Here is a 7,207-nt window from a genome sequence, read left to right on the forward strand (position 1 = left end):
CTTTTGACAAGGTTCATGGATTTGGACATTATCAATCAATCAATACTACTTTGTTTCCAAGAAGTACATTCTTACAGAAATATTGCACGTTACCTGATTCATTTGTACACAATCACAGATGTCATCAAATTATTAGTGCGCAGCACACATTTAGGTGAATTTCACCTACACATGATTTCGGCTAATAACAATATAAACAATTACAATGTATGACAATAAAACACAATGAATGGTCAACAACTCAAAATTGCACATATATTAAGATCATTTTAAGACAGTAAAATATAGGTTTAAGTGTGAACACAGTTCATTTTGCTGTGGATGATACACAACTAGTGACAATATCTTATTAGTTAATTAGCCCCTTTTCTGCATGACCTTTTCCATGCCCTGTGCTAAGCCCTTTTTTGGCTATTGGGGTAGTTCACACTTAGGCCCCCATAACCTTTTTGTTCACCTAAGGTATCAATGCCCAATTTATATCCTTTTTTTTCAACAACCTGGGGATTCTAAAGACACCCAGGGTTTGTGGATTCCGCAGCAGGGATTCCCTTCACGCCGTATTCCGGAAGAATTTATCCAGGATGGAGCTATCCTTTAATCCTGAAATGCCTAACCCTTCTGAGATATTTGCTGATCCTAAATCCTCGATGCATCTGCTGTAGAACCTCTGTAGTAATCGACGGGCGGTTCTCTCGGCAGCTCTCTATCGGTTTCTGCCCATTGGAAGCCTGAATCTGGGCAACCTGGACGATTTTGGATGAAACTTGAGTGGATTCGTTGATCACTCTTGTTAATTGTGCTAGTGGGAATCTTTATAGCAATTCCTCACAGGTGTGTTTGTTTGTCCCACACCACTTTTCCATCTTCGCCCTGATGAAGGTGTTATCCCTGCTGGGGCTGTAAACCGAAAGGCTCGTTACCGTTTAACCTATTCCGTGTATGTGGATTGTAACTACCCTTACCACCAGGATGATACACAAGAACTTGTCATCAGATCATCATGTGGCAGTTTTACCATCTTGATGTATTTGTGATATTATGATATTTTTTGTCATGTAGTATAATTGTAGGTGTCAACTTGAATACATGTTAGTATGACTGATAATTTTGATTTAGGTGTGTGGGACATTGTGTATAAGCTGATTTTTTGTCTAGTATCATATTTCTTATGTATTTTTCTGCAAAAGTTTGATAACATGGTTTTGATAATATGAAAATAAAAATGAAAAATAATTTTGATAAAATAATTTGACTGTTGGATCATTGAATACTTGCAATTGTTAGTACTGGTGTTGGTGTGCTATATTTGGGACCCTCTCCGTAGCCAAATACAGATACATTTTGTTTTTTGGGGAAACAAGTGCTGCAAAAGAAAGCATCAGTTTTGCCCCCTGCAAATGGCTTCAATAAAGGGGTTGCAGTGCTAAAATAACCATCCTACCAGCTTCCAGTTTTTGAATTTTACTGGGAAATAGCGCATTTCTCCTAATATTTGTGTGTGTTCAAACTCTTTCCAGTTAGTGGTAGAATCAGACCCTCCAATCGGCACTTTTGTAAAAATGCAGCAATTTTTACAAAAGTGCCTGCGAAATCGGCACTTTTGTCGAAATCGCGGCATTTTTACGAAAGCCGTTATATCCTGGGGGGTCTGGTGATGGAGCACCTGACAGCGGATATATATGTAGTTGTGTTGTGTAGTGTGGTGAGCGTGACTGGCGACTGCGGCGCACCAATGTGATTACAAACAACCTTGAAGAACTTCTAAAGGAGCGGACACTTCATATTAACACGGTACTGTTGGTGACTTGGGAGCGGGGAGGAGAAACGGGAGGGGCGCTTAGTATCAGACTGAGAGGATGAGGGAGAGACTGGTGGAATGAACGAAACTGTGGTGAGATAGAGTAACCTTGTGACTGGTACCCAGCAGCAGGTAACCATCTTTTAGCCTGGGTTGAATGGGAAGAGAAGAGTGAACAATTATCTGAGAAATGATTCGAGGTAGGACGCAGATTAGACACAGAAATGGGCCGGAGGAGAGGTGGCGAGGTGAGACCGCTATACTGTGACGTATCTAGGGATAACAGAGAAGGTGCTTATGATAGATGCAGGGGAAGCATGCTAAGTAGAGAAGCTGAGGAAGAGGGCGAAGCAGTGGGCGGAGTAGAGGGGGACAAATGGTACCGGGAGAGAGGTGCGATGCATGACAAGGGTCTAAGTCAGGTAGTTGATGGTGATGGGCCAATGCAATATTGACATTCCTTCCAAAGAGACGACTGGAACCTTACATGTGTTGGAGCATCCTGTCTGACATTTTGCGTTTGACCTTTTGGCACCAGCACCCTTAAGAACACGTTTTGCAAAAGAGTGCAAATACGTAAAAGCAAACATTGCGTTGATGCCCGAATAAGTTTCCCGAATTGCCGCCTTATAAAGAGATCATTTCCCTGACTAACTAAAACCTGCCATTGTTTTTACCTGTACTGAAAAAAACTAACTGTTATGCCTCCAATCTAAACAACTCTAATCACAAGTATATGCAGTAGACCATTGTACTCTCTACCATTCCTATATGACTCTTAGAGTATATCCATTCTTATCCCTTCCCTATGTATATAGAGATAACTATAATCACCAGTCTCTTCTTTGTGTGACTTTACATCTTGTACATTTGCAATTTTTTTCTGTGTGTATCTTTTTATGTAACACATGTAATCCTAAGTCCTTATGTTTTGCAACTGGTTCTTATAGAAAGCGCTCTGACACCTTCGGGTAAAGTTCGCGCTATATAAAATCGCATTAAAAAAAATAAACTACTGACCCATATCATGCTCCCTTTCCTAGCACAGATCACTGAAGCAGGGATAGCCATCTAACAAACTACATAGAATCTCACGGTATGCTTGACAACACACAATCTGGATTCTGCCGCTATGAGGTACAGAAACCAAAGTAATGGACTTAAGGCAAAAATCGCTAACTTTAGATCGAAATCACTCTGTGTCTCTCATCCTGTTGGACCTCTCATCTGCATTGAAGACACCCGATCACAAAACATTTCTAAATTACGTGAAACTTTGGGTCAGCATTACCATAAAAGGATTGGAATGGTTTAAGTCTCTCCTACGTGAAAGAAAGTGGCAAATAAAGCTCGATCTAAGTATTTCGGCACTCGCCAATGTGGTATGTAGTGTCCACAATGAGTATAACTAATCCCACTCTTTTTCAACTTATACATGTACCCTCTAGCCCACCTGATAAAAAGGAAACGCTGTCAATGCCAGTTATATGCCATAAAGATGGCACTGAATGCTATTTCTCAGTCACACGCTGGATGATATTCTATAACTAGACCTTTACCTGAACAGTGATCAGGCCAAATTCTTAATACCAAATAATGACAAATAAACGCTTCCAAATTCCACTCGGCCAACACCTCCCGAAGTAGACCCTGAAGTCTTATTTGAGGCACAACTATCTTTCAAGCTCAAATTCAAGGGACTATGATATTAACAAAATGCCATTTTGTATTATATCTAAAATCAGCCCTCCCTTATCTATCCAATACAATGGTGAGTGCTACAACAATCGGACTTGGAAAACCGCTGTTGTCATATTGGAATAGATTGTATAGAGGCATTGGGCGCTCACCAACTCATGTGTTGGTAGACTGGGAGCTGCCATGTTAAAATCACGTAGTGCACCAGACGTAGTGGCTGCAATACTAACTGGAAAAAACTCCTGTACAGTGAGGAGGTGTTGTTGCAACAACAGGGGAAGGATGGGACGGGGAGCAAGATACAATAAAATATGGACAGGAAAGAAATATCCCTTCCTAGTTGTAGATTTGCTGTGAAACTGCAGCAGCCCATAATTGTGAAGCACACGCTCGAGGGAAACAAAGTGTCTAAATTGTAAAGAAACCAAATATACATAGCTTCATGTTGGTAAATAACAAAAAAAAACAAAGATATCTGTGTTTGTTGTAGGAAAAATGGCCACATAAAATGCCGCAGAATTGCGGCTAAATTTCCATGTTTGTGCCGCTAAATTTCCATTTTTGTGCCGCTAAATTTGCTAATCCATGCCGCTATATCCTGGGGGGTCTGTAGAATTAGGTTTGAAACCAACAGGGGTTCCTGGGAAGCTATACATGTCTGAAAAGCAGACATAATTTTGAATTCAGCAAGGGGTCGTATGTGTAGATCCTTCAAGGTTTTCCAAGGCGCTTGGCTGGACGGGGCTCCCACCCCAGGACAAGCTGGACCCCTGGCCCCATCCTGTGCTTCTGAATTCAGCCAAGCTGGGAAAGTCTCCCTTTGCCCATGGGACCCCTATCCTATGCCCTTTGCATCCCAGCAGGCTGGAGGGGGGGGGGGGGGGTTCTGGACCAAGGCTCCCAACCATCTGGGCACCATCAGGGGGACCCGGGCCCGGTCATATCCCCTGAAACCGTCCACACAGGGGCAGCATCCCCTTTATGACACCACAGGCCAGAGAAGGGAACCAAGGGCCCTGGCAGGTTTGCAGACCAAGTCCTGCTGTCTCCCTGACCCTACATAGCCCTTTCGGAAATCCCCACCTGGAACCACGGTCAGGCGTTTCCAACCAAGCAGCCCACAGTCCCCAAAAAGGGCCAACTATACCCGATTGACCAGAGTCAGGTCTGGACCTTCTCCATGCAGGCTCCCTGTCAATGACCGGAGAACCCATTTCCACTTGCTGCTTGCTCGATGTCAAGGAGGGCCAGCACATGGAGCCCGGGCCCCACTGGTGCACTGACCGAGGGCGTGACTACTGCTTACTTCTTTCCAGAGAATAGGGTAGAGGGCTTCATGGGCCTGCTGCTTTCCTTTGCCAGGCCCTGCTCATCTTTATAAGAATAGTAAGCCTTGCACCAAACCGGCCGATGGTACCTTCTGGGTAGCGTGTGGCATCGACTGTCACTGAAAATGGAGGTCAGGCCCCGGTGTCTGCTGAGGCCTTCAGAGAGCTCTACTAAGCTCATGTTTCAGCTCAGCGGCCCATGGGGGTGGGCCTAAATGCAGGGCTGGTCTCCGCTCTATACCCTCAAACCCAGTACAGTGGCAAAAAAGTCCTTCAGGACATGCAGCCACGCTGCACAGGGTACTGTCACCGCCACCACCGGCAGTTAGGGTGCTGCCTTGGGTGTGTGCCTTCCACCTCCTTTGAGCCCAGGAAGCCAAGGAGGGTAAAGCCCAGGCCACATCCTCTCCCCGTGGCTAGACTGGGAAGCCCATTTTCCTTGATTAATAAGCGCCCACAAAGTGAGGGCTTACAACACCCTGGGGGAGGAAAAAAGTTGGGATTAACCCGACAAACCATCTGGTCGCATATCATGGTGACTAGAAATCCCAATACGACCCAGTGACCAAATGGTCTGGGACTACCAGACGCAGGACCCAGTTACACAGCAGTGCAATGATGACAGGAGTAGCCATGCACTCTGAGGCCAGGACTCAGGAGTCTTAGGAGGGCTGGAGTGGCAGGGCCATCAGGGATGGTCCCAGCCCATGGAGGCAATCCCATTCAGTTTCCCCATTGAAGGGAATGCCACTGCTGGCGGTTATGTAACTAGTTAGCATGGAAGAGTTTTGTTTGTTATTCGAATTAACCTGACAAATCACTCCATCAACTAATAATTGCCATGCATCCCCACCCACAGAATCGAAAAAGAGCTATCAATCTTTCAATCCTTTCCGTGTCAGGTGAGGTTTCCCATTCTGAGTCAAATTAAGCCACAGGCTCCAATCCTGGTGGGGCCCTTCCATCAATTCCTTTGTGTTTCAGCTTTGCTACCATGCTTCCCTGGAACACAAAGACTTTGGTTTCCCAGAAGCTGCTTAGTGGGTCATGGGAAGAACACCACCTGATTGCTAGTCTGCATCAGAAATATGACAGTATCTGATCGTCTTCGATCCTCCGATTTTCAGTCTTGATTAATTAAAACATTCTTGGCAAATGCTTACGCTTTGGTTTGTCTTACGCCAGTCCAATAATTTCACCTATGTGGGACAATATGAATGCCTCCAGCCATCCCTCTTAATCATGGCCCCAGTTATGAACACCAACAAAATGGAACTGGGGTTCTATTTCCTTATTCTTAGCAGAAGTATTCAGGCAACCGGCCTGCTTTGAACACTCACATTTTTTTAAACTTAGCTCTTCGGACCCCTAGCACACAGTCAAGAGCATCAAGGGGACATGAGAGGCAGAGGTAGGGGCTGGGACAGGTGGTAGCTCACCTTGCAGCAATCTGAGCTCAATCCCAAGATCCAACAAATACATTTTTAATTGGAGCAACTTTAATATACACTATTGAAGCTGGAATTACAGTGGCTGCTGGCACCAGACATGCCCTCTAATGGATCCTCATTAAAGGATTTAAAGTGTACTCGTTCCAATTGCAGGACCTCGAAAGAGTCCTGTATTTTTATGTTTCGTCACTACCTCCTGAGTGGGGAGTGGGTAATTAATACGCCTTCTGCCTTCCTAGGATGTGGTAGCTGTTTCTCAGGCTCTGGCTATGGAAGTGGACCCTGATTTCCCTTTACCTGTGGTCACAATGGTAATCACAGAAAGTGCCATCGAAAGTTGATAGGGCCGACAACCGAACGTCACAGGGACATGCGATTGGCCAGAGGTTATCTAAAGTTACCAAAGCAGCAGAGTGAGCCCGGATTGGTGTTGGTCTGATAAATGCATGCATCTCTGGAGGTCAGCGCTTGTCAGCATGTATTAGCTCTAGAATTGCCACAGTTATCCAAGTAAAATTTGTAGCAATCAAAGAACCATAAATATTTTAATGAGTCATTTCCAGTTTCATTGTACCAACTTGGTGTACTTACATGTGCATGACTTAATCTTTGAAACAAGCATATGCTACTGGCAGGATCAATCAGGTAGCTGTACCTGCTAGACAGGGTTGTTGAGACCCATGGGTCCATCCCTTGACTGACTTTCAGACCCCTCGGGAACCTGCTGGTAAAGCCCACCTGCCTGGGGGGCTTGAGGGGGGACAGGTGTGGTCACACAGCCACCATTGGCCCAGCTGTCTCCGTGGAAAGGAGAGGCAGGCCGAGGCGCAGTCTGAGCGAGACACTGGGTTCTGTGACACCCCACGGAACAATCGTTCTGGCCAGCTGTGGAAATGCGTTGGGGGGAAGAGGGTGACAGTGTGGTGCAC

General features: G+C 45.2%; 1 pseudogene; it reads right to left on the reverse strand.

Moving 5' to 3' along the window:
• Nucleotides 1–5,830: 5,830 nt before the first annotated feature.
• On the reverse strand, nt 5,831–6,923 carry LOC147724081 (18S ribosomal RNA; annotated as a pseudogene).
• Between the last annotated feature and the right edge of the window lie 284 nt (nt 6,924–7,207).

This window comes from Lissotriton vulgaris, chromosome 4_1, assembly GCF_964263255.1.
Source record: "Lissotriton vulgaris chromosome 4_1, aLisVul1.2, whole genome shotgun sequence".
NCBI lineage: Eukaryota > Metazoa > Chordata > Amphibia > Caudata > Salamandridae > Lissotriton > Lissotriton vulgaris.